The 27500-nt window shown below is 43.8% G+C and overlaps 1 protein-coding gene across 1 annotated transcript in view; it reads left to right on the plus strand.

Annotated features, from left to right (window-relative positions):
• Positions 1-27500, plus strand: part of LOC308318601 (metalloreductase STEAP4-like) — a gene marked incomplete at both ends in the record, with an annotated part of 76288 nt that overhangs the window by 3917 nt on the left and 44871 nt on the right. The window lies entirely within an intron of this gene.

The raw sequence follows: 27500 nt of genomic DNA on the forward strand, positions 1-27500 counted from the left end.
TGACAAATTCAATGGTGAAAAATGTATATGGCTTCTAGTTTTTATCATCGTAGTTTGTTCATAAATGAAGTTTAAACCGGATGTAGAGTAGTCCGAGGTCTATGCAGTTTCAATCTAATTTGCAGTGTTTTAATCAATGTCAATTTGATCATTGATCTCAGCATGGGTTCAGTGTCGGCTAAGTACTCACTGTAGTGTTCTATATGGTCTATACTGTAGTTATAATTTTGTGTCCCATAAATGCTATCTAATTATCCCATTCCCTGTATATACACCAGCTAGTTTAGTTATAGTTTCAGTATTGTAGTTAGATAGCCGCACCTGAATTGACAGGATGTGCCAGCACAGGAAAGCAGAGCCAAGGGTAATGGGGCTGCAATTACCCAGATCGTGTACAGATCGCACAGGACTTAATAGCACTGGATAAACGGTTGTCTAGGTGTAGAGCACTTTGTTTAAACCAATTGTATCCCATATTCGAGTTAAAACCAAAAACACTGGATTGAGAGGGAGAAGGACAGAAATAGAGTAAGAAAGAGCAGGGATGAAGGAGATAGGAACAAAATCTCCAAAGGGTAAAAGAGAACAAGAGAAAATAGCAAAGGACAACCGCATATCAAAGTGAGAGAGAGACAGACTTTGACACAGACAGAGAGGGAAATGGGAGGAGAGATAGAAACACAGAGAATATGAAAAAGAGGAGGCATTCATACACTAATTGATATCACACATGACTACAGGTGGATAGACAGAGTGTGTGTGTGTGACTGTGTGCGTGCATGCGTGTGTGTACGTGCATTTGTTTGTTCATGTAGTCAGCATGGTGTCATGGTAAGCCTGGTCTCACATCAAACCCGTCAGAATTCATCGCTTGACCAGGCCAGGCATGCGTCAAAATGTAATTTTGACATCTGCAGATGACGTCTAACAGCAGAGTTGTCAGAAGTCAATGTTTACCCCGAAGCCAAATACACCAATGTTTGATGTTTGCTGTGTGCTGCAAATCATGTGAACCAGGAGGTTTGAAATAACCCAAAACCTCACTCTACAGTGGCCCTAAACAGGGCACAACCTATAGTGTTATAATTAACACTAGACTGCCCAGTGTCAGTTGGAACCAGTAAATTGCTGTGCCCAGCTATTTGTTGCTTCAGAGCACAATACAAGGTGACACAGTGACTCCATAGCATAGCATCTATAACTGAAACACTCGCCGACCACCTAAGGCATATACCGCGACTAGCGACGGGACAACGATGGGCCGTCAAAACGCATGTTTTGATTAGTAATCTGTCATTTAGATTCAGAGATATCAGCGTTAGAAGATTTTGCCTCCTGTCCGCTATAATGTACGGGTAACACTTTTGCTTATGGATCAACCGGAAGTGGTTTTTGAAACAGACATCAGATTGTAGTGTGTCGCTTGACGATATCAAACAATTAAAAAGCAATTAAAAGACAGAGATCTCCGTTCTGGGCAGTCAACAGAAGGGCTTGAAAAGACGGAGATCTCAAATTTCTGACTTGGGCAAATGTCAAACTTGGATGGGTGTGAGATCAGTTTGGTCAGAGACGGAAATGGACCTGATGCTGTTAAAGAGATCACAATTACTGCACATGTGCACGCACACAAGCAAGCACACAATGGTTGTGATGTGGGTCGTGATATCACAATAACAATAATGTCTCAATCTTTTCCTGGGCCTGTGCCTCACTGCCTCTACCATAGGTATTCAGGCTGAAAATTGGATTTTCTTTTAACAGCAGCGGAGTAATGAGAGGGAAACAGCCTGCATTTCTACTTAGTAACGACTCTCTTGCTGATTGCTTAATGGTTATTTAGCTAAATGTCTAACCCGTTGTTGTTGGCTGAGCAACATTGCCTTTGTATTTAGCTTAGTAGCTTACCTTGCTTTGTCAAACAGTGTTGCCAACTCTGTAACAAGACACACAAGCTAAAAGCAAAAAAGTGCAAAGAAAATAAAATCTATGATCCAAGGAATGCAGGGGAAAGATTTGATTTGATACAACATGGTTCAAGAGTTCTGGGCCATAACGTAAAGGGCCTCCTTTACGGTATAGTGCCACCATGATGGTGATTGAACAATTTGGGGTGCAGTGACTTCCTTGGCCTGTATGTTTTTGGCACTGATCGGTCCAGTGCTTTACGAGAAAGTTCAGACATGACAGGCAGATACTGTAGGTATGCAGGATTTCAAGAAAGCACACATGCACGCACGCATGTCTGTCTCTCTCTCTCTCTCTCACACACACACACACACACACACACACACACACACACACACACACACACACACACACACACACACACACACACACACACACACACACACACACACTCACTAATGTCTCCCCATGCAATTCCCCTTCACACACACACACACACACAGTCGCACATGCACACGCACACACACGCGCACACGCACATGCACACACACGTACACACACACACACACACACACACACACACACACACACACACACACACACACACACGGGGCAAACACACAATCGTCCCCAGCCTCAGGCCTTAGCAGAGATAAAGTTCTGAAAATTGACCACAAAATGCAATGTATGTTGCTGGTTTGCAGGATGAGAGCCCGTCTACTGCACCTGTTAACTACATTCATTATTCATATTAAAGTTAAACAGTATTGTACAGTATATTGAAGACATTAAACATTCTCTTTGATGTCCGTTCATTGACATGACGATGTGTTTGCACTTTGCACTTGACAAGTCTGCTGGCGCTGCAGGGGGAAGAGGCTGGTGTGGGCGGCATTGCAGGAGAAGAAAGGTAGTTAGTATCCAACTAGTCAATACCCTGGGATGCCCATGGCATGCCGCCATTCCCCAACTATGTCAGTTGTTCAAACTGTCTTCTTCGTTACCCACCCCAGCCTCAGTTCCGACGGCTCACTATTCTGACAACGCATTGATCCAACTCGCCGCATTCCTAACCCTGACCGCATGCGAATATGTATATGCCATGGTAGCTAAACCGGTGTCAACACTGGGAGTATGTCAAAGTGTCTCAGGCGGCAGGCCCCTTGGCAAACAGAAGGTTCCCAGTTCGATCCGGGCTCCCCCAGAGCAAGACACTGAACCCCTAATTGCTCACGTTGAGCAGGTTGGTTTCATGGTTTCCTCTGCCATGTGTGAATATACATTTCTTTGGATAAAGGTGCTATATAAATGCACCATTCTATTTCTTCATAAAGTCTCTCTCCCAGTTTCTCATGGTGGGCGGCTTACAAAAACACATACATATTAAATAAATGGCAAACTGGACATAGTTAACTTATACGAAATAACATGATACTTTAATGTGGGAGTTACACTGCCAAATCCCACGCTCTAATGCAGTTACTCTAATGCAGTTACCGTCCAAGTCTCACCACCTGGACAACAGTACTCCGGGCGGCCTTCACTCAGTTTCAATATGGACATTATCCACAACTTGTGACAGAGAGGCAGAAGCTGATATGATACGGTGCTGTCTTGAAAGCACAGAAATAGAGTTGCTGAACAAACATGCATTTGAAAATAAAGTTTTGTGTGATTTGATTGTATAGGCGCAGCCCTGAAGTAATCTATCTATGAATGCACCACGTCTCTGTCTGTCTGTCTGTCTACGTGTGTACGGCTGTAATGCACGTAACTCACACCTGATCACCCCCCTACGGGCACTGTTCTAGTTAGTAATAAGCAGTCATCCCTCGACTAAATGTATTGACGTCACGTCATCTTGCAGGGATGTCATACTCCTGATTCCAAAAATGAATAATAACCATTACACAAATAACCATTCGCACATTTCAGTCACAGAATAGAACTGTGTGGTGCAGACTCATTTGGCCTCAGAACAGTTATTGAATTGTTCTTAGACTCCATTATCATGAAACACCCAGAATCCATCTTAAAAGATAGTAAATAAATGGAAAGCCTCTGTCTCGCTTGAGGAAGGAATTCCCAGCTAGGCGAGGCTGCAGCAGACTGGAACCAACGGACAGTATAACCATAGTACTAGGGTCATGGTAATGAATGTTCAGTGGTGGAATTATTGGTACTGTGCAGGAAATGTGTGATTATTGTTAAGGACCAGAGCTGAAATAATAACAAATATGATTGAAGCACCTGAAAATAAATACATATATAAATAAACGGAACTGTATTATACTGTATTATATTGTTTTGAAACGTCAAAACAATAGGAATTATTGAGTAGTTTCCAACTGGCTAGGAAACACACTGCCAGGTTAACTTAATTGACACCAAATAAAGTACGGTATACAGAAAAACAAGGAGCTTCAAACTAACAACATGATGCCAGAAAGAAGGGATGGGTTTTGTCCGCCCTGAAGATAGTGGCCAGCTGCTTCCAAGTCCCTGATTGCCTCCATAATCCAACAAACCAGGAACCAGCTGCAACGCAGGAAGACACGCACACCACAAACACGCACGCACGCATACACAGACACACACACACACACACACACACACACACGGAAGTGCCAGCAGAGGGATTTGTGTGTCCTATATCTGGAACCTAGCCCATACATTTCCTCCCAAATTATGATGCCTCGACTGTTCAAATTTAATTAGTGTTAGTTCTTTTCACATTTATTTGTTCTTTTTATTCAAAGGTATAGCTCAATTTCATATCCAGGATTCACATTATAAGATTATATGACTTAACTGAACTCTAGCCCTGGTCCAGAGCGTTTAGTTCTCGGAATAAAATAATTCCCATCCCATTTCTACACAAAAAGTGTATTATACAGAGAAGGTGGAGGGCTGCTGAGAATCTTCCCAGCCTGGAGAATAGACTTTCAACAACACAGTCTGCGTGGCCGGTGCATTAGGTTCCCTACTTTGAACAGACTAACATCGAAATGCAATTTGCAGCGATTGCTGGTTTTCCAAATGTGATCGGTGCAATTGAATGCACTGATTTTGAAACACAAGAACCACGAGAGGATGATTTCTTCTTTGTTTATTGGAAACATTGAATCGATACAATGAAAATAGTGCCCCCTCAGCCTAGTAGGAAAGTCTGTGAAAGATTTCACGTAAATTGCATGCTGCGTTCATGATTTGAGGCTTTTTGTTGACAACATCTGGAGGAGTAATATTAAGTCTGCCTCCTGGTGGCGCTATAACAGGCTGTTGTGGAACATTTGGGACAGAGGTTCATCGTTTGCATCCAGGGAGTGTGTGTGCAACATTTGGCACCGACCGGGTTAGCGGTGCCGGAGATTAGCTGGTAACAGACGGACGGACGGACACACGCAAACACATACCATGTCTTTGGCCTGGTGGAGACAATAATTTGTGCAAATGGCAATGTAGTTGCACAAAGGCCTGGGTGCAACCATTAATTAACCTTGGCTAGTTGGCTTACTTCTGAAGTCCCCATGCAGGGCTCTATACTGCTTTGTTTTTGCCTCTACACCAAATCTCTTCACTGAAAATGGCTGATCTACAAGCGTTGCAACGCAGCCTGGGTACAGCCGTGAGTCATTCTTTCTGTCTCAAAGCAGTATGGAGAGGAATCTTCAAATTCTGAGCTGTGCCTGATGGCTGGTTACCGGGTAAGGATTAGGAACATTTGTGAATACTTAATGAGAACTTTAAACCACACGTGACAGTGGATACCCACTGTGAACATGGCTGCTTATTCCCGTCAACAACCCCCAGGAAGCACGGCAAACATGGAACAACACTATTCACAGTCTGTGGTAGAGCACACATTTGGGTAACCGGAGGAGGCTCTGCTTGGATGCTGAGGGTGGGTGTGACCTATATATGGTTCAATGGGCTTGTATCTCTGGCTCGGCATCGGGGAGGACATGACCACGACCTCAGCTCACATCAGCAGCCGGCCGTAAGGACAAGGAAGTGACAATTCCTCCACTTCCTTCACTTGCTCCAGGATACTAGTCAGGCCAGTGGAGAGTGTCTCCTCCTCCAGGGGTTTGATTCTTGTAGGTACCTGTATATTGATCCACTTGATGGCCTCCCTTTTGAAGTCCGACCCCCCCCCCCCAACACACACACACACACACACACACACACACACACACACACACACACACACACACACACACACACACACACACACACACACACACACACACACACACACACATTTCGATTTCTTTATTTGAATCCACAAATTACAATTAATTTTACAAGGAAACAAATATAACGGGGTTGACAGTTCATGTTCACTTAAGGATACACATGGCACCTCCTTCTCCACACAGACAAACTGCCTATAACAGACGAGACAGAACAGTATTTGGCAAGTTGTTTGGCTTTGCTTTTTGTCATGCCAGCTATTCTTAGGCCACTCATGGTCAGTTTATGCACATGGCCCAGGCTTCCGAATATCAGTATGGCAAATCTACAGCGATACCCCAAGTTTGTTATGCTTCCAAGTAATGGTTGATACTTAGAATATTTATCTTGGAATGCCTGGTCCATGTACAAATCAAAGACACAGCCCACCTCCAGAATCAGGACCTCCTTGTGTCTGGTGTCAACAAAGACAACATCAGGTGTATTCGGGATGTTAGCAAAGACATCGCATGCACAGCTAAACCAATCTGGTAACACTCTTGAGTGTTTATACATTGCTGCACTAGATGGCACATGCTTTCGAACTGCATCAGACACTAGGTCAACAATCCGGTCGTGGCGAGCAATATATACGTTTTTGTATGCACTACATCCATTTGTTATGTGTGCAATGGATTCTAGGTGTTGTTCAGAATCATGATGGTTTATACAGAGTGGAGTGTGGGTGTCGGGATACCAGATTGACAGATTGTACTTGGTTGGTAATACTTGTATTCTTGCTTTGATGGTAAATTTTAAAACATCCTCCCCAATAGCAGCATTTTTGTACATCGAATGTGAAACAGAGTGATCAGCTGAATCAACACAGGCCAACTTTCCCTGCAGTCGAAGGCCACGCCAATGTTCTTTGGCTTCAGTCTGTTTCGTGCTAAGCAGAACCCTTCTTGCCGTTTCTTCCTGTAGTCTAGTGTCCCCTCCCTGGTGGGTGAGGGTAGCCTTCACTACCACGCTGGAGTCTGTAATTAATCCATCTGAGATGGGCACATTTTCGTTGTTTTTTGCCCATTTTAGCTGGACTCCTGTCCGATGGCACACACACACACACACACACACACACACACACACACACACACACACACACACACACACTCCAAAACATTGCTATACAACTCCTCCCACCCTTCTTTTTTCAGACAGTTTCAGCTAACCATTCAGGTGAGGCACTAGTCTATGCCATAAGCAGACTCTGTCATTACACAACATATTTAAGCAAACAGGTTTATTCTTCTTTTTATACCGACATATATTATTACATTTGTATTGAGATTACTTTTGTCCCCAGTCTTTTCCTGCCCCGAGGGAATGTTGAACTCTATCTGTTCATGTCAAAAAGACATGTTTAAAGACATGGCTTCCAAATTCTATGAACAACTAAACGGCCATGATGAGCATAGAGAAGGACTGACTCAGTGCTATATCTCGATGAGAGAAACAGTGGCCTATTTAGTGTCGTGCTGAGAGCTGATGTCCACGCTTTCTTCATGTTGAGGAGCACCATATCACAAGCCCCTGTCTGGTCCTGAGGACATCGTCGTCAATGGGGTTAGTATATTTGTAGTAAATCAGAGTTTCGAGCAGTGTACCAACTCTGGTTTTTACTGTGGTATCAGTGGTAGTATAATGCCATCTCCTTGGTTTTCCCTGTGTTGAGATACATATAAATCTATCCGGGCATCCTGACTGGTTGATGTCACATTATTACTAACCCAGGCTGTCCCTAACCCTAACCCTAAACCTACGGATCTAGTTGAGCACCATCCTGTTGACGGTCTTCACCCAAACAAAACTCAGACTTCGTCAACAGGGTCGTACAGGTCGTCACCTGTATGAAGGGCCCATCCTCGATATCAGGGTCTTTGAACTCTCTTTTCGCCTCAGACTGCTGATCAAATACCACATGCAGGCTTGTCTGTTGCACTGAAAGTAATTCCAACAATAGTATTTGTATTCGCCACCGTTGTCATTATAATTATGATGTAGACCCACATCCATCTTTTCACTGCTAAAGAAAACCGTGAGGAGAAAGGGCCGCTTGTATTGATTGATTGATTGATTATTTTATTAGACAATTTCAAATGCAAAACAGTACATGGTAGTCAAAGCACATTTATCCAAAAGGATAACACAGAAAAAAGACCTTGCGGTCTTGTTTCCATTCGGGTCCTATGCATTCATTCACAATACAATGATGACAGTAATCAAAAAACATGAACATTATTTACAGGTGTAAGTACCAAAAAATCTAAATACCAAATAAATCACTCGGAGGGGGGTATAGGGAGGTTGGGCAGTCATCTTCTCTCCTTTTGACCCGCTGACATTGATAGGTGATTTTTCAGACCGGTAGTCCTTGTAGTGCTAATAAAGAGTGGCTACTTGAATGTAAAAAATAAAATAAAAAGCACCAGACAATTAAAGCTCATTAAAAGCTGTGAATACAAACGTTTCCTTGGAATAAAGCTAAATGTGACACGTTTTATCTCTCTTCCTCAGGCAGCATCAAGGGTTCAGAGAATGCATTGTTTATGTCTCTATAATGCTAATATTCTGGTTAATTGCATTGACAAACTCAATAGATCAAATTTAAGTTTTATTAGCGACATGTTATGCCTAAAGTGTCACTTTTTAAACTCACACGTTCATTAAAATGCATAAAAAATGTAACACATTCTTATTTCATATCAGGGTAACCGGTAGAGAATACCAGACCGTTACGACTCCGAGGTCGCCGGTCTAGGTCAGACGAGCCCTCCATCGTCGCTTCCAGTCATCCCGGTTCTCCATACTGTACATCTGGCCAGTTTGTTGGTAGGCCTACTTTGCGCTCCTGCGTGTGTGTTGAGCCGAGCGTGTTGGTGTTCCTTATCAGACATCCACTTCCTCCTTACAGTGTTCACAAGTCTCTTGTTGCTTGCCTAACCCTATACAGCAGTGGTTTTCAACCAGTGGTCCGGGGACCACCAGTGGTCCTTGAGCGGGTTCCAGATGGTCCACAGCTAAATGATGGAGAGTTGGTAACCAAATAAACCCTTATAAATCTTTAAACTGTTGAGTGTGAAATGAAACCAAATGGACCATTATAGATCTTTAACTTGTGAAAGTGTAAATGAAACCAAATGGACCCTTACGGGACAGTTAATCTACATGAATAAAACATTGGCTTAATCTAAAGGTCCGGAGAAACAGTATAATTTATATTTGCTTTTAATTCTTATCACTCCACTACCCCCATAATTGTTGGGATTGATAAAGCATATATATCTAGATCTGCATGTCAGAGGAATCAGGAATCATGTTTTTTAATCAAATTTATGTGAAGTTACCCAAAATGTTAGAACCGCTGTAGGACAGAAGCCCCTGGAGGAACTGTGCTCCCATCATTAATCCACTTCACACAACCAATTTGCTTCCAGTAACAAATGCTGGATTTCATTAGAAAATCAGTGGATCCCCATCACGTCAGTTTGTTGAACAGTCAGCGAGGAAATATGCATCCAATATTCAGTTTGAATTGAGGCTAATATCTAGTTCCCCAAGGATTACATTTCTTGCAATGGGTGATGCAATTAGATGGAAGAGTAAGCTTGTGATATAAAAACAAAACTGCATGCCAGAGTGTAATCATATCTAATCTAGACGGCCATCATGACCCCTCAACCTACTCAGGTAGTATAGAGGGGGGGTGGGGCTTAAAACAACACAAGTTAGAGTTGGAGTTCCCAAACCTTTTTGGCCATGCACGCCCTGTTACCTCTCGACCTAGCTGATGCACCCGAGGTTACCTCTCGACCTAGCTGATGCACCTGAGGTTACCTCTCGACCTAGTTGACGCACCTGAGGTTACCTCTCGACCTAGCTGATGCACCCGAGGTTACCTCTCGACCTAGCTGATGCACCCAAGGTTACCTCTCGACCTAGCTGATGCACGTGAGGTTACCTCTCGACCTAGTTGACGCACCTGAGGTTACCTCTCGACCTAGCTGATGCACCTGAGGTTACCTCTTGACCTAGCTGATGCACCCAAGGTTACCTCTCAACCTAGTTGACGCACCTGAGGTTACCTCTCGACCTAGCTGATGCACCTGAGGTTACCTCTCGACCTAGCTGATGCACCTGAGGTTACCTCTCGACCTAGCTGATACACCTGAGGTTACCTCTCGACCTAGCTGATACACCTGAGGTTACCTCTCGACCTAGTTGACGCACCCGAGGTTACCTCTCGACCTAGCTGATGCACCCAAGGTTACCTCTCGACCTAGCTGACGCACCATTTCACGCACCCCCTCTAGAAGGCGCACCACAGTTTGGGACCACTGAGTTAGACATTATATTTGAAGCTTCCATAACACCTTAAGTTTAACAGTTTATTGAAACGTAATGACAGACAGACAGACAGCACCAGGATGTAGTTTATCTGTTTATTGGCAGATCAGTGTCGTCGCCTTTTAAATAATAGATGCCATCTGCTGACAAGGTCTTCTGCTGTGTGTCTCTGAGGATTAAGAGGACACATGCAAAAGCAACACACGCAGGCACGCACGCTCACACACATGCACACACGCATGCAAACTGCTCATCCCCCTGACTACCCCCCCTTCTCTCTCTCTCTCTCTCTCTCTCTCTCCCTCTCTCTCTCTCTCTCTCTTTCATTCACAGTTATTGTAGCTCAAAGCAGTGATGGGTCATGAAGATTTGGGATCAAAGAGGCGAGTGAGGAATGAAAAGGGAGCTGGGAAACATTCTGGTTGTGTGTGTGTCTTATCTGACTGCTCTCCTCTGCTCTTCTCTCCTCGAGGAGGAAGGGGAGGTCGCGTGAATCATGGAGGCAGTTAAAGAACCGCTGGCAGCAAACGGCACATTCACCACCGAAGGTCAGACATACATCACCCCAGAGAGAGGGGGGGTCACAGAGGGGAAGGGGGTGACAGAGAGAGATGGGGTAGGTGGGGAAGGGTACATAGCAGGAGAGTGTGGGCAGATAGAGATGGAGAGGGGTTTGTTGTGAGCGGTAAAAGGAAGAAAAAATAGTGTGTGGGGGGGGGGGGGGGGGGGGGGGGTGGAGAGAAGATGGAGTCAAGGAGAGATGAGGATAGGGGGGGGGAGGAGAGGGCAGGGGGTATGAAGACTGGACGCATCATCGTTCTATCGTTTACTTCCTTGTCTTGTGTGGGAGGTGGAGGTTGGGGTTGGGTTAGATGGCTACAGCTTATGCCAGAGAGAGAGAGGGAGAGAGAGAGAGAGAGAGAGAGAGAGAGAGTAGTTTGTCTTGGCTGGTGCTAACATATACGTAGCTGCTAGCTATGTAGTGTTCTACTGTCAGAGAGATGCTTGGCAGATAAACAACTGCACGCACGCACGTGTGTGTGTGTGTGTGTGTGTGTGTGTGTGTGTGTGTGTGTGTGTGTGTGCGTCCGTGCGTCCGTGCGCACGCGCGTGCACGTGTGTTCATGCAATGTGCATGCACTGGAAAAGGTTGCTCCTATAAAGTCCAGGTGAAGGTTAGAGAGATGAACAAGAGATAGAGAGAAAGAGATAGAGAGCAAAACGAGAGATAGGCTATGCACGCACGCACGCACAGATACTGTACGTATGCATGCACACACACTATGATGAGAGGGGGTAGTGTATTGAATGAGAGGGCTGAGGTCAGCTTTAAATCATTGGAGGTCAGTGGAGCAGAGCTGGCCAGCACATTAGATTAGAGTCCAACTCAAAGGCACAGCCAAGCACGTACACAACACAACACAACACAACGCAACCGCAACACAACACAAGTTGTACACAACACAACACAACAAAACACAACACAACGCACGCACCACAAACCTACGCACACACATTCACACTGACACACAGAATGAACATTATACTACATGGGCATAAATTCTTAATACACACACACGCACGTGTGCACACACACGTACCACACACGCACGCACATGCACACGCACACACACACACACACACACACACACACACACACACACACACACACACATTGGCGTTCATGTACAGCATATAAACTCATTAATCACAAGGCTGTGATGTGTCGTATAATGTAGTTCTGCTCACATTAGCTATACATTTCCACATTTAGTTAAAGCTGACATCCAGCCTCTAAGAACAAGCGCAACCGTAAGAAAGAAATCATCTGTATCTATAGCACAACAACATACAGTAACAGAGGTAGACAAGTACCAGAAGATAAACGTTTTTGTAATCGAATACACGCTCCAGTCCCCCTGTGATTACTTGTGTATTCATTTTCACAAAAGCTTTTTTTTTGCTCTGTTCACGACGAGACTCTATTTGTGAGTGAGTGATGCAGCATGAGGCGTGTGCAATTCAAAATGGTGTAATCTTCAAATGAGCTCATTATGTCATTTAAAAAGAACATGTTAATACATGAAACTAATGAGTTGTCTCATCCCGTCATCTCACCTTTCAACTCACTGTGCATTGTTTTAGCGATTTACTTCCACCTGGTACAGTTCACAAATTTTGTTCTAGACTGTAAACCAATCTGGCCATACCAGGCGATTTTGTTAAAGTTAAATGGCTTTTTAATTGACGACAAACTGTCAGAGAACAGTGAGTGAGGAGATAATAAGCTTACATTTATTTGTCTCCCACAGAAAATAATCCATAACGAATAAATAAATTGCACTAAAACATTAATAAAATGTAAAAAGAAGAAAAAAGAAGACTACCAAATGACTGCTCATTTAAGTATACATAATGCACCCTTGACAGCAAAGTGCTCTGAAAACCTTCCGTGATGACAGAGGGTCAAGGGAGGTTGAAGGTGGAACAACAACATCCTGCACCGTCCATGCTCACTGTGGTAGCACAGTTCCCCTGATGAAGACCCCCGGTGAACATACCGCTAACAGATTCCTCTATAAGAGCTCTAATGAATACTTCTGAAGACCCCCGGTGAACATACCGCTAACAGATTCCTCTATAAGAGCTCTAATGAATACTTCTGATGAAGAGCTTTGATGCAAACCTCACATGAAGACCTTTGATGAAGAAAACCTCATAGGAAGGCCTGAGGGTCAACACATTTGCTATTGATTTCCGAATAAACCAAAGAAATAAAGGCGGTTTAATATTAATATATGCTATTGTGTGAGAAGTAGAATTTCATTCTCAGAACTAATGCCTCCTCTTGATCCTTTTTTGTTTTTTTATTTCTGTATTGTATTTGCGTAGTCTTTCATGTGCTATTTGGTGAAATAGCAGCGGCTGTTCTATAAATACTGAGTATTGTTGATTACAGAGCAGTCTGCAGATGGCTCTGAGCAGTAATCAGACATATAAAACAGAACAGCAGCGGTCCCTGTGGAGGGGGCTGATGGGAAACTGAGTCAATTAGGAAAGAGAGCAGACTGATGCGATTAAAAATCTGAATGAGATGGGTCACTGGGCCGCTCCTCTCACCTGCTCTCATCTCTGCTCATTTCCTCTCCTTTCTTCCTCTCATCTCCTTATGTATTGTTCTGTGTTGCCTCTTCTCTTCTCTTCTCTTCTCTTCTCTTCTCTTCAATTCTCTTCTCTTCTCTTCTCTTCTCTTCTCTTCTCTTCTCTTCTCTTCTCTTCTCTTCTCTTCTCTTCTCGCCAAAATAGCTTTTTTGTTGAGAGATGGAAAGGAATGTGCATGTGTGGGCACACGCACGCACATAAGCATGCACGCATGTATGTATGCACACACACACACACACACACACACACACACACACACACACACACACACACACACACACACACACACACAAGCTCAGTCCTTACCTGGGATGTACACTAGTATAGAAAAGCTTTGGCAGGGCATGCAAACGCATAACATAATAATGATTTAAAATAATGAATATATTGTATATAATTACATTAATTACATATAATTATTATTGTACAGTACTGTGCCGCTCTTAGGAGTGTACAGTCTCGTTCTGTGCTTCAAAGCAAAAGTCAGCCGTTCTCAGACTGGAGTAAACACATTTAATATTTTACACAGTTCTACAAATGCTTGGTTCTAATATCTAACAAAGTGGCACATTAAAGGGGAAAGATGTCTTTGAGTTATACACGTGAATTGATTAGATGTTTTTCTAGGGGTTTAAAAGCACAACAACTCCCAGAGTCACAGAGGATAGCACTTAAAAGTATTACTGACAGCACATTGTTTCCAAAGTAGTCCTTGAGGGAAACAAAGAACCAGTAGGCCTACGTGGACATTATACTGTGCAGCAATGGCTGCATTTTGCAGGTGGAGCGAGATCAATTCGTGGCGGTGACGACTCGCCACGACGTATTTGACGACTCGCCACGACGTATTTTTTTACGCCATGACGTATTCTTCATTATCCGCCATGGCAGAACAAAATCCGCCGTGGCGAGTACAGAATCCGCCATGGCGACGACTCGCCACGACCTATTTTTTTACGCCATGACGTATTCTTCATTATCCGCCGTGGCGAGTACAGAATCCGCCATTGTTTATTTTTTTTTTGCGTGCCGTGGTGCAGGTTTTATTGTCCTAGTAATACTATTCTCGGAATTATTTCATCCTCTTGTAGCGTAACGGTTAGCGCTCTCGCCCCTATAGTCAAGGCACTGTGCCGGGCCAGGTTCGATTCAGGCAAAAAACAAACTTTTTTTTTTTAAAGTTATTTTTTTACCCGTACATACAGTGTGTGTGCGTGCGTGCGTATACAGTGTGCGTGCGTGTATGCGTGCGTATACAGTGTGTGCGTGCGTGCGTGCGTGCGTGCTTCATCGTATTTATTATTATTACCTGCATATTAATAATAATAATAATAATAATAAATACGATGAAGCACGCACGCACACACACTGTATACGCACGCACGCATACACGCACGCACACTGTATACGCACGCACGCACACACACTGTATGTACGGGTAAAAAAATAACTTTAAAAAAAAAAAGTTTGTTTTTTGCCTGAATCGAACCTGGCCCGGCACAGTGCCTTGACTATAGGGGCGAGAGCGCTAACCGTTACGCTACAAGAGGATGAAATAATTCCGAGAATAGTATTACTAGGACAATAAAACCTGCACCACGGCACGCAAAAAAAAATAAACAATGGCGGATTCTGTACTCGCCACGGCGGATAATGAAGAATACGTCATGGCGTAAAAAAATAGGTCGTGGCGAGTCGTCGCCATGGCGGATTCTGTACTCGCCACGGCGGATTTTGTTCTGCCATGGCGGATAATGAAGAATACGTCATGGCGTAAAAAAATACGTCGTGGCGAGTCGTCACCGCCACGAATTAATCTCGCTGTCTCTCGCATTTTGAGGAGTATTAGAGGAAAAGGATGGAGATGAGGAAAACAAAAAATAGGAAGAGGAGGAAGACAAATGACACATACAGGAGGGTCCATTAGCACAACTGTCTGGGGAAATAATTCACATAAGAAAAATATATAACGCACATCCACCCTTTTTTGGTGCTGAGCCAAACTGTAAACAGAACCTGTAGAGCAAAGTGGTGGTTGTATTTTGAGACATTTAGATAAAGGTCAAGTCTCAATGCTAGTTGAGGAAGTTTAGACCTGTGCTATATGTGCAAAGTTCTGATGGTTTTCATGCATGGGAGTGGGAAAGCAGATTGTCTGCAGCAGAACAAAGAACAAATACCCGGCCCCTAATGAACAAATCGATGGAAGCAAACAAATTACAAGATGAACCACCACACACACACACACACACACACACACACACTCACCTGAGGCTAAGAGGAGGCTTTAGACAGAGGAATAGATGAGGAAATGAGAGTGAAGATAAAGCAGTACATTGAGCGAAATGACAGCTGGATCAGATCGACGGCGGGACGCATGGACAGACATGGATTACAGCAGGATACACAGAAGTATGACAGGAGGAGAGGAGGAGAAATGAAGACGCGAGAGGCTGAGAGATGAGCACCAGACAAAATTGATCTGTCTATAGCTCACAGTCTGAGAAATGAGATGCCCATGGGTTTAGTGAGAGAGAGACAGCGATACATGGAGAGGAAGTAAGATAGATTATGCCTGCCACTCTGTCTCTCGGTCTCAGACAGAGAGAGAGAGAGAGAGAGAGAGATACGGATGGATGACATGCTGAGAGTTAAGAAAGAGACCCTTAGTTATAGGACAGAGAGACGGACATACAATTCATTACATTGAATTTGGCCAATAACAGCTTAAATCAAATGCAATCTCTACCCAACAGCTGAACCCTGAAGAGAGTGACCCCATGCAGGCAGCAGGCTGCTGATACTGACACTGCTAAACAAAAACAGTCTTAGACCAGTCACTGCTTAGAAATAAAATGCTGCAGCTCGCTTGGTCTTCAACCAGCCAAAGTTCTCACATGTCTCCCCGCTTCTACGCTCCCGCCAAAGGTATGGCACACGCCAATATCTTACAAGTCTGATCGAACCCTACAAACCCTCCCGCGCACTCAGATCAGCCAAAGCAGGGAAGCTGGAAGTACCTTCACTAAAGAACGCCAGGACAACGCTCCACACGTCCCAAACTCTTCTCCCTCACCAACCTTAATGCATCCCTCAGCAAACTTAACGCATCCCTCACCAACCTTAACGCATCCCTCACCAACCTTAACGCATCCCTCACCAACCTTAACGCATCCCTCACCAACCTTAACGCATCCCTCACCAACCTTAACGCATCCCTCACCAACCTTAACGCATCCCTCATCAACCTTAATGCATCACTCACCAACCTTAACGCATCCCTCACCAACCTTAACGCATCCCTCACCAACCTTAACGCATCCCTCACCAACCTTAATCGGGTCGTTTTAACACATTCCTCACCAACCTTAATCCGGTCGGACCAATGGTATGTCGAACCAAAGTCTGCCCCCCCCCCTCCCCCCCACCGTAGTCCCACCTCTTCAGACTCCATCTTGGCTCAAACGTATGTAACTAGATCGCATTGTATGTAGACATAGCACTATATAGTATATATGCATAGTTTAATAGTCCACTTACGTTCTTAGCTTCATGATAACTATTTTTATGTATATGATGTATTGCCATGTTTTTGTTCTTGCTTAATGTAAATCGCTCTTGATTAAGAGCGTCTGCTATAAATGCCTAAATTGTAAACCTCATATCATCACCACCACAACAAACCTTACAACAAAACCAAAACACAGCTCAATGTGTCCATAGGTCTTTTACTATGTTCCCTCTACCAAATCTCTGTTGATAATAGCTGATCTACAAGCTCACCCCAAATTGGAACACTAGGAATATATAGGGTTTATTTGGTTAATCCCAAAATGCCTCATATCTTCCTCCAAATCCAAATGGTCCTTGAGAAGAGAAGTGTTTTTTTCCCCCAGGGTGCAGAAATATGACTGCTTTTCGTTTGTTCATCCCTATCAATCAACTTCAGTTTTTCTCTCTCACAACAACAATGTATTGATTGGCATAACAAACTGTTTTGTGGAGTATTGTGCTTTGCAATATTGTTCGTTTTTGACAGTCATGCCAACAAATTATGTCAGTCATTTGAACAAAGAAATATTTTCAGGAGGAGTGATGCAGAGAGACATAGCCATCGGGTGAGTGCAGTCTCTTATGGGGTCGAATTGTTTAACTTCAGAGTAAAATTAACACTACAGATTTAACTTTGCACAAAATCCTCCCAGATAAAAAAGATTGTGCCAGCGCAATTCTTCTCCGGGGAAAAATAAATAAATAAAAAGAAAATTGATTACAAAAAATGACTTTTGAAGTCTCTGCAGATAAATGCAAAAGTGAACACGGCTTGGCAGGGAACATGAAACGTTGAATCCTGAATCCCTGTCTCTGGCATTGCAAATGTGTTGGTGTGCTGCCAACACACCAGGGACGGAACACTGACACAAGTCTGCCACCTCGCAGCTCCCACAACCAATATTTATCAGGATTGTTGTTTTTATTACTTCTGCCAACAGATTTCGATGGAGGCTATGTTTTCGTCCAAGTCTGTCTATCTGTTGGCAAAATAATAGCAGAAATATCATGAAACTTTGTGGGAACAACTTTGTGGTACAGTTAAAGAGGTAGATGCATAATACTGACTGCAATCAATCTATAGTTTCTATTAATGTACTGTATAGCTCCAGGCAGGTGTTTTTGACACTCCAGACTTCATTAGTGTCAATCGATAAAAGATCCAGCGCCTTCTCAAAATAGGTTGTCGATATTTGAGGAGAAACAAACCATTCAGTTGCATTGACAGTGCCATCACTTATGTGAATGCATAAGTATGGGAGTATATAAATAACCAAAATTAACCAAAGTTAAGTCATATAAACATTTGTAACAGAATATTAATGCAATAAATCACTTATAATATATAATTGTTCCTCATACATCCATCCATCTTCAACCGCTTATCCGAAGTCGGGTTGTCATTTATATTGTATGCCGTTATAATGTTTAGAAAGGCTTCATTTTTGAAAGACTTAAGGACTCCTACATTGAAATGCCTTCTTGATTAGAAGAGGCCACTGTGACATTTGACCTAGTTAAAGCAGGTGTGTGAGTTTAGATGATTGCACTGGATAGTAATCAGCTGTGTGGGCTTGCAAGATCATTTATGTTAGAAGCAGCACAGAGAGTGCACCTACTCCTTCTCTGTGCAACAACTAAAAAGAGCTTTTCCTTTCTATTTCTACAAATCTTCGCCATGAGGCAATGTTGTAAGTTGGAATTCATTGGAATGTTTTGTATTTCATGATTGTGTACTTGTGAACCTCAATTTCTTACATAATTTAGTTAATTAAAAAAAAGGGATTGTATTTACAAGCTACTGTAAAATTAAGAACAGAACAACTGAACTCATGTTGTATTGTATTTTATTTTGTTTGTTTCAGTTTTTACTCCATGACCTTGTTATCCATCCATCTTCAACCGCTTATCCGAAGTCGGGTCGCGGGGGCAACAGCTCCACCAGAGAGCTCCAGACTTCCCTCTCCAGAGCAACATTAGTGACTTCCTCCAGGGGGATCCCGAGACGTTCCAAGGCCAGTAAGTCGATGTAATCCCTCCATGTGCACCTTGGTCTGCCCTGGGGTCTCCTCCCAGTGGGACGAGCATCAAGGACCTCCTTGCCTCGAGAGGCAACCAGATGCCCGAACCACCTAAGGGAACTACCCATAGATCCGAAGTCCCGTTAGTCCGATTTTTTATTTATTTGATTTGATTTATTTAGAAAAGCAATCATAATACAACATTATAATCAGCGATTCAAGGATTACACAGTAAAGTCCAAAGACTTATGTACTTAACAGTACATATACATTACATACACAACACAACAAGTACATCCCTATCCATCCCTCTAAGTCTAAGATGACACTTTATAGGGGAACCTTTTCCAGTAGCCATTTCTTAGTCTTCTGTTTAAATGTCCTCAAATTGGAGGTCAGTTTAACACTGGATTCCAGGCTATTCCACTGTGTGGCTCCTATATAAATGAATGAGCCTTTGCCCACTTTACTTTTAAAAGCAGGGAGCACCACATCTGCAATACTGGCTCTGGTGAAATGGTTGTGTACCTCGTTTACCTGCCTGAAACATGTTCTTAAAACTTCTGGGACTTCTCCGTATTTAATTACATGGACCATGTTTAGTCTAGCCATTGTAACCTTTGATTCTACTGGGAGCCAGTTCAGCTCTCTGAACTGGTTCCTTCCTATATGGGTTCTGGGTTCCATCCCTAGTATAACCCTGATCAGTCTATTTTGAGCTGACTGTAGCTTTGTTTTAAAAGACTTAATCAAGCCCTCGAACCACGATGTACACGCAAAATCAAAGTGGCACAGGATAAGGGAGTTGGCCACAACTAATTTTGTCTCCCTATCCATGTATCTTGCTGTTCGAGCTAGAAACTTAGTCAGTCCGGAGACCTTGTTTAGCACCTTGCTGGCCATACTTCGGCAGTCTAAGTTACCCTCTAAAATACAACCCAGGTATTTCACTGATGATTTTGCTGCTATGTATTCTGAATTTATTTTGATCTTGAAGTCTGTGCTTCTTCCTAATTTGATTTTCGAGCCAAAAATAATTGATTCTGTCTTCCCTGAGTGTAAAGATAACTTATTATCTATAAGCCAGGAAATAACATTGGCTACTTCCTCACTTACAAATATATACTGTATGCAAAGACACATTTCAGTCACCGACTTTTTTTACTTAAAACTGATGTGACAATAAAGCTGAGAGTATGCACATGCATGATTTTCCCATCAGGACACGCCCCCCTCATCTAGACTGAGTGGCAAAACATTGAGCAGCATGGAGTGTTGGAGTTCGGAAGGGCTCGTTGGAAATCACTCAACCCTAAATGTCACATAATGCAGGAGGCAGCAAAATGGTGTGTTATTGAAAACAAGCACTTCCAAACTCTGACACTCATCGAATGCAAGGCATTTCTTGAAAGTAGATCATAACGTTTCTTCTAGCTTTTCGTACAGCTGCAATGTTCGTGAGTTTAACATTGTTTAATGCAATCAGACAGGACTTTTCTGTTTGGATGAATGGGCTGTCAAGGCCAGAAAGTAGTTTTTCAGTGGGCGTTCCCGCATAACTTCCAGGTACGGTGATGTCACGCACATACCCTCTATACCTCCTGCACTGACCTTTCCAATAAATTATGTACAGCTCTCCAGTAAGTCAAAAGTGTCCATTGTAGACAAAGGCTGGATGAGTCTCGCATTCGTTTGGAAAAGGCTGTGCAGAAGGCGTGCTTGGCCAGCAGTTGGGCTCTGTGTCAAACACTCTGATGTTGTTGTAGTGGTCCACGTCCTCCCCAGGCCCCCATCTGTGCCCCAACGATGGTGGCAGTGTGCCACGATGAAGCAGGTGTCAGAGTGGCTCTGGTAGGTAGCTGATTAAAGACCAGACCATTGTGATTGTGTACGTTGTGGTCATCATTGCATCCAGTCAGCCTGTTCGTTGCATCCTTCATAGATCTATGACCTTCCCTGAGATAAGATAAGACAGCGGCTCAGAGGCAGCTTCTTGCCCTGCATGGAACTACAGTATACCCTATAAATATTGGGCTTCAACCATAAAGTATGTGTTTGTAGACATTGAATGCATAAAGTGTTTACGGTATGTCTGTTGTTGCTGTGGTCCAGTGTGTTTATGTCTGTTGTTGCTGTGGTCCAGTGTGTTTGTCTGTTGTTGCTGTGGTCCAGTGTGTTTATGTCTGTTGTTGCTGTGGTCCAGTGTTTTTCTGTTGTTGCTGTGGTCCAGTGTGTTTATGTCTGTTGTTGCTGTGGTCCAGTGTTTTTCTGTTGTTGCTGTGGTCCAGTGTTTTTCTGTTGTTGCTGTGGTCCAGTGTTTTTCTGTTGTTGCTGTGGTCCAGTGTTTTTCTGTTGTTGCTGTGGTCCAGTGTTTTTCTGTTGTTGCTGTGGTCCAGTGTTTTTCTGTTGTTGCTGTGGTCCAGTGTTTTTCTGTTGTTGCTGTGGTCCAGTGTGTTTATGTCTGTTGTTGCTGTGGTCCAGTGTTTTTCTGTTGTTGCTGTGGTCCAGTGTGTTTATGTCTGTTGTTGCTGTGGTCCAGTGTTTTTCTGTTGTTGCTGTGGTCCAGTGTTTTTCTGTTGTTGCTGTGGTCCAGTGTTTTTCTGTTGTTGCTGTGGTCCAGTGTGTTTATGTCTGTTGTTGCTGTGGTCCAGTGTTTTTCTGTTGTTGCTGTGGTCCAGTGTGTTTATGTCTGTTGTTGCTGTGGTCCAGTGTTTTTATGTCTGTTGTTGCTGTGGTCCAGTGTTTTTCTGTTGTTGCTGTGGTCCAGTGTGTTTATGTCTGTTGTTGCTGTGGTCCAGTGTTTTTCTGTTGTTGCTGTGGTCCAGTGTGTTTGTCTGTTGTTGCTGTGGTCCAGTGTGTTTATGTCTGTTGTTGCTGTGGTCCAGTGTTTTTCTGTTGTTGCTGTGGTCCAGTGTGTTTATGTATGTTGTTGCTGTGGTCCAGTGTGTTTATGTCTGTTGTTGCTGTGGTCCAGTGTTTTTCTGTTGTTGCTGTGGTCCAGTGTGTTTATGTCTGTTGTTGCTGTGGTCCAGTGTTTTTCTGTTGTTGCTGTGGTCCAGTGTGTTTATGTCTGTTGTTGCTGTGGTCCAGTGTATTTATGTCTGTTGTTGCTGTGGTCCAGTGTTTTTCTGTTGTTGCTGTGGTCCAGTGTTTTTCTGTTGTTGCTGTGGTCCAGTGTTTTTCTGTTGTTGCTGTGGTCCAGTGTGTTTATGTCTGTTGTTGCTGTGGTCCAGTGTGTTGTTGCTGTGGTCCAGTGTGTTGTTGCTGTGGTCCAGTGTGTTGTTGCTGTGGTCCAGTGTGTTGTTGCTGTGGTTCAGTGTGTTGTTGCTGTGGTCCAGTGTGTTGTTGCTGTGGTCCAGTGTGTTGTTGCTGTGGTTCAGTGTGTTGTTGCTGTGGTCCAGTGTGTTGTTGCTGTGGTCCAGTGTGTTGTTGCTGTGGTCCAGTGTGTTGTTGCTGTGGTCCAGTGTGTTGTTGCTGTGGTTCAGTGTGTTGTTGCTGTGGTCCAGTGTGTTGTTGCTGTGGTCCAGTGTGTTGTTGCTGTGGTCCAGTGTGTTGTTGCTGTGGTCCAGTGTGTTGTTGCTGTGGTCCAGTGTGTTGTTGCTGTGGTCCAGTATGTTGTTGCTGTGGTTCAGTGTGTTGTTGCTGTGGTCCAGTGTGTTGTTGCTGTGGTCCAGTGTGTTTCCTGGGTTGGAATTCCAACCAGGCCAACCGGCGTCCTTTGAATGCAATGACGGTATTAAACAGCCAGAGAATCTCTATTGTCCCTCTGTCGCTTATCTCTCTTCTCTCTCTTCTAAAGTTCTGCCTCTTATTCTATCTCTGTCTCTAACCCCCGGCAAAACCTATTATAGGTTGGTCTGACATCGCAGACAACTAAATTGTTGCCATGCATCTCTAACATTGACCCGTCAGCTAGCTGATGTGAGGATGTGACGAAGTCTGCATTTTCCTGGCTGTCACAGAAGGTCAGCAGTTCCAAAAGTCTGCACGTGTCACAGACACCTCACTACACACCAGTGCAGCACGAATACTTGCATATAGAGAGAATGAGTCACCTGGCTAAGAAAACACTCCTGGACACTTTACCTCCTGCAGCCAAAGTGAGACACGTGTGGCACACACGCATATAATGCTTTCACGCACAATAGAGAGTGGATCACAACCCCCTCCAATTGAATTGTGTGGGTGGAGACAATGATGATGTTTGTTGTAAGATTGTCATGTTACATTTGAATATGGTTTGCTATAATTAAACAGACTATGCTGTAAGTTATAATGTTGTTGTATGGCGTCTGTTCCATGTGGCCCTCTTCAATTTGCATGAGTATTAGAGGCATTAGTGTGACAGCAGGATGCAGACCATACATCCTACTGTTTGTGCGTGCGTGCATTTGTCTGTCTGTCTGTCTGTCTGTCTGTCTGTCTGTCTGTCTGTCTGTCTGTCTGTCTGTCTGTCTGTGTCTCTCTCTAGCTCTCTCTCTCTCTCTCTCTCTCTCTCCATGCTACTCGCAGTTGCTGATAATTAAAAAGATGGACAGATATAGTGCTGAAGTGGAAGAGGGTCATTCACAGAATGTCCCGATTTTTTTTTGCCATGCCATAATTAAAATGAAGACTTAATGGAATAATTTATCCACAACCAGAGAAGACAGATTATACGATTTGATTGTTCTTCTACGGTATGTATGGTATACTGTATAAATGCAGAGTTGTCTTTCTATACAGTAAATCACTGAGTCATTGTAAATGACTCATCGCTGCTCCTCCAGGTATTAGATCTACATGGCCTTAAGCAAGACACTGAATGCTTAATTGCTCCCCAGATACTGTGGAGTTGCTGCCCACTGCTCCCAATACTTAGGATGGATTAAATGCTGAGGGTATCTGCAATTCCCTGCGCCATAATTGTTTGGCAAGGTAGCGTTAAGCGTAGCATGGATGGTCATAAGCTTTATTTTAAAACTTTCACCTCTAATGACATGTCCATGTAAAATGTGGGAGCCCCGTGATATGACACGTCGTGGTCGCTCAGGAGTAGAGTGGCTGGGTGGGAACTGCAAGGTTGCCATTTCGAACACGGGCTCCCCCAGAGTTAGTGTCGAAGGGTCCTTGAGCAAGACACTGAACCCCGATGTGCAGGTTGGTGCCTTGCATTGTTAGCTCTGTCATCGGTTTATGAATGTTGTAAAGGCCACATGCTCAAAAGGACAATTCATAATAATAATGATAATGAGGCAACACAAGAATTCAGAGTTATGAAGTATAAGGATTTTACTCGAGTAAGGAGACAAGACTTACATGGCCTGTCATGTATGGAAACCCCAGTCTGACTCACAGAGTCACAATAGGGCGACAGCCTTTATAGCTCACTCCCACAACAACCAAACCCCCAACATAGCCTCAGGACTTTGAGCCAGTTAAACAAATGGAACAGTGACATTGTAAACCAACCAGCACTACAGGGGTGTGACAGATGAGATAATATCAGACTGTAACTTTAGAGGAGATACTCTTTCATAAAGGAGTATTATTAAATGTTTATATCTTAATTTCCACGGCAATGTGTGTGTGAATGGGTGAACCCCCGGGCCCGGGGAGTCGCGACCCACGGGTTGAGAACCCCTGACTTAGAGTGTTCTCCCTTTTAACATCGTCTCCTGGTATGGGAACCTCTCAGTTAGATATAGGAACAACCTCACCCAGGCTAGTAAGATCATTGGAGAAAAACAATTGCAACTTCAGGACATATACAATCACTCCATAACCTGCAGTTCAGATTTACTGACTCTACCTCTCTTCGCCCCTTATCTACAGTATAAAATGGCTACTTAACCAAACAATACAGACATGTTTTTGCACGAGTCATCAACCCGCCAGTCAGCCAGGTGCTTGATGCACTTAACATGCAAGACCGCAACAAACTTGTTGCAGAATATAGAGCTATCTATACTGTACCTTTCAAGATTAGGAACGTGCTTTTTAGGCACAGGCTGAAAGGAACTTGTTTCAACCCAATCTGGGAACCCTCTGCTGTTTGTTTCCTTTGAATTTGCCTCTTGGGGCAGGCGCCATAATGTGGATAACAGAATGTTGGCCAGTTTGGTCCGCCCTCAGCCCTCCTCTTCCTCAGTAGCGCAGCTCAGAATCTGTTGTTGAGAGACATTTATGTTTGGAAATTGGTAAGATGGATCGGAGCATGGTAACCATCTGTCCCACGCTTTGTCCTGAAAAATGGAACGCTTAATTGTCTCACTTCCCACATGAACAGAACAATGCCCTGCATTTCAATGACCATAATTTGAAAGAGGGAGAGAGCTGTGTAATAACCCCCCAGTCTAATCAACGTCTCAACGAGGAACTAATGTTGCTCATAGGAATTAGATAATGACAGGTAGGCTACAATGACCAAATATAGCAGCTTTAAAGCGATATTCACAGTAATCTCCAGTCTTCATTCCGCATGATGTGCATGTGATGGCATAATTTGATACTGTGTCCGTCTATGTCCGTCCATGTGTGTGTGTGTGTGTGTGTGTGTGTGTGTGTGTGTGTGTGTGTGTGTGACACGCAAGCATGCATGCACACACTTCTCACAAACTTCTAGAGGTTCTCACTTCTCCTCCAGTTGCAGCTTTTGGGACATCATCGAACATGACATTATCTGTCCAGAATGTGTGATACGGTTTCATGATGTAGCCAGCTCCTCTTCACCTTTGTCACCCAGCACTGCTGTCTTTTGGAATTAAATCATCTGGGATTTGTTTTAATACAAGCAGAGTATTATTAGTACAATAGGCATCACAACATGTCAAATGTATTTTGAAACATGTGGAGTCTCAGTGGTCAAGGAGCAGGCGGAACAGGGGATTGCAGCAGTTTCAAACGGCTCTTTATTTGTTTAGCAGCAAAGTATACAGAATGCATGCAGGAGAAACCCCACGTAGGTTCAGCATAAATTATATTCCATACAATTTAAGTTTCACAGGCGTCGTCGCCAGCCTGGAGAAGGATGAGAACAGAAGATTAGATTTCAACTCAGGTTTGTACAGTCTCTGATAGCTCGCTCCTCACTGGAGGGCTGTGGTTTTAATAACGATAAGAGGTGACGGCGCTGCCTTGCTTCGTGACGTCATCTGTCTTTATCTTTAACTGTAGCGGGTCTTCTCCCCTAGCGGGTTCCAGCTCCAAGAGAGCACTAGCCGTTTTGCCACCCTGGCGTATATAATGAGCGCCTGTTCGCTAGACAGGCCTCAATAGTAGACTCAAGAATTATAGGTTTCTTTCCGACCTTATATTGGGTAGTGTCCTTGTCGCTGTCACTGTGGCGGGGCTGCCACCCTCCCGCCGCGCGATATGCGGACTTGGAACTCCCGTCTCTATATTTTACTCATACAGTCCGAGTGTCTCTGTCCCTCGGACATTCCCTGGACCGTTCCTAAAAGCCTGTGATGAGAGGAGAATGACAGTTAAGACATGCAGAGCTATTCACATGAATGTGTGTTCGGTGGAGGTGTGTGTCGTCTTACCCCCCGACGGTGTGCCGTGCGTGCCTCCGTGAGCATGTGTGTGTGAACCAGCCGCTGTCAGACGTAGACTGAGTCTTCCTTTTTATATGACGGGTGTGGCCGCTTGCTGATTTGGGTGCGGTCGATCCATCAGCTCCAGCTGGCGGAGGAGGAGATTCGGGACGTATATATTCCCTATCACGCGGCCGAGGGCGTTCCTAACGGCCCGAGGCTTCTTCTGTCTGACAGCGTGTCTGGTTGCCCTGGCAACGCACTTACCATCGCGGGGTGTCGCTCTCGAGACCCCACAAACACCTTATTATTTTGAACATTTTATTTAGCTTTTTCAAAGCCAATCACAATGATAGACTGACAGTATAACGTCAACAAAACAACTAAACAACACATTTATCAAAACTAAAATGAGAGTCAAATAGACACCATCCACAATGGCAACGTAAAACAAAACTCAGTCAACATCTCACACCAAGGATCATAAAATATAAGGTTATCTTTTTGAAAATTGAGTACATTTCATTCTGTCTAAAATAGTCAGTAGGAGAAAACTTTCGCACACCTAGAAATCAGGTGTATGCACAGGTGCGTAGGCCAGTGGACATCAATGAAAGCAATAGAATACACCTGAGGAAGGCCAGGAGGGACCGAAACGTTGCTTCATTAAATAAGAAAACACTCATGTACCGAGCAAATACACAGTGTGCGGGTGTATTCTATTGCTTTCATTGTTATGATCTTCACCCAAACAGTATAA

The sequence above is a fragment of the Protomyctophum bolini genome (genome assembly GCF_963924005.1).
Source record: "Protomyctophum bolini genome assembly, chromosome: 7".
Lineage (NCBI taxonomy): Eukaryota > Metazoa > Chordata > Actinopteri > Myctophiformes > Myctophidae > Protomyctophum > Protomyctophum bolini.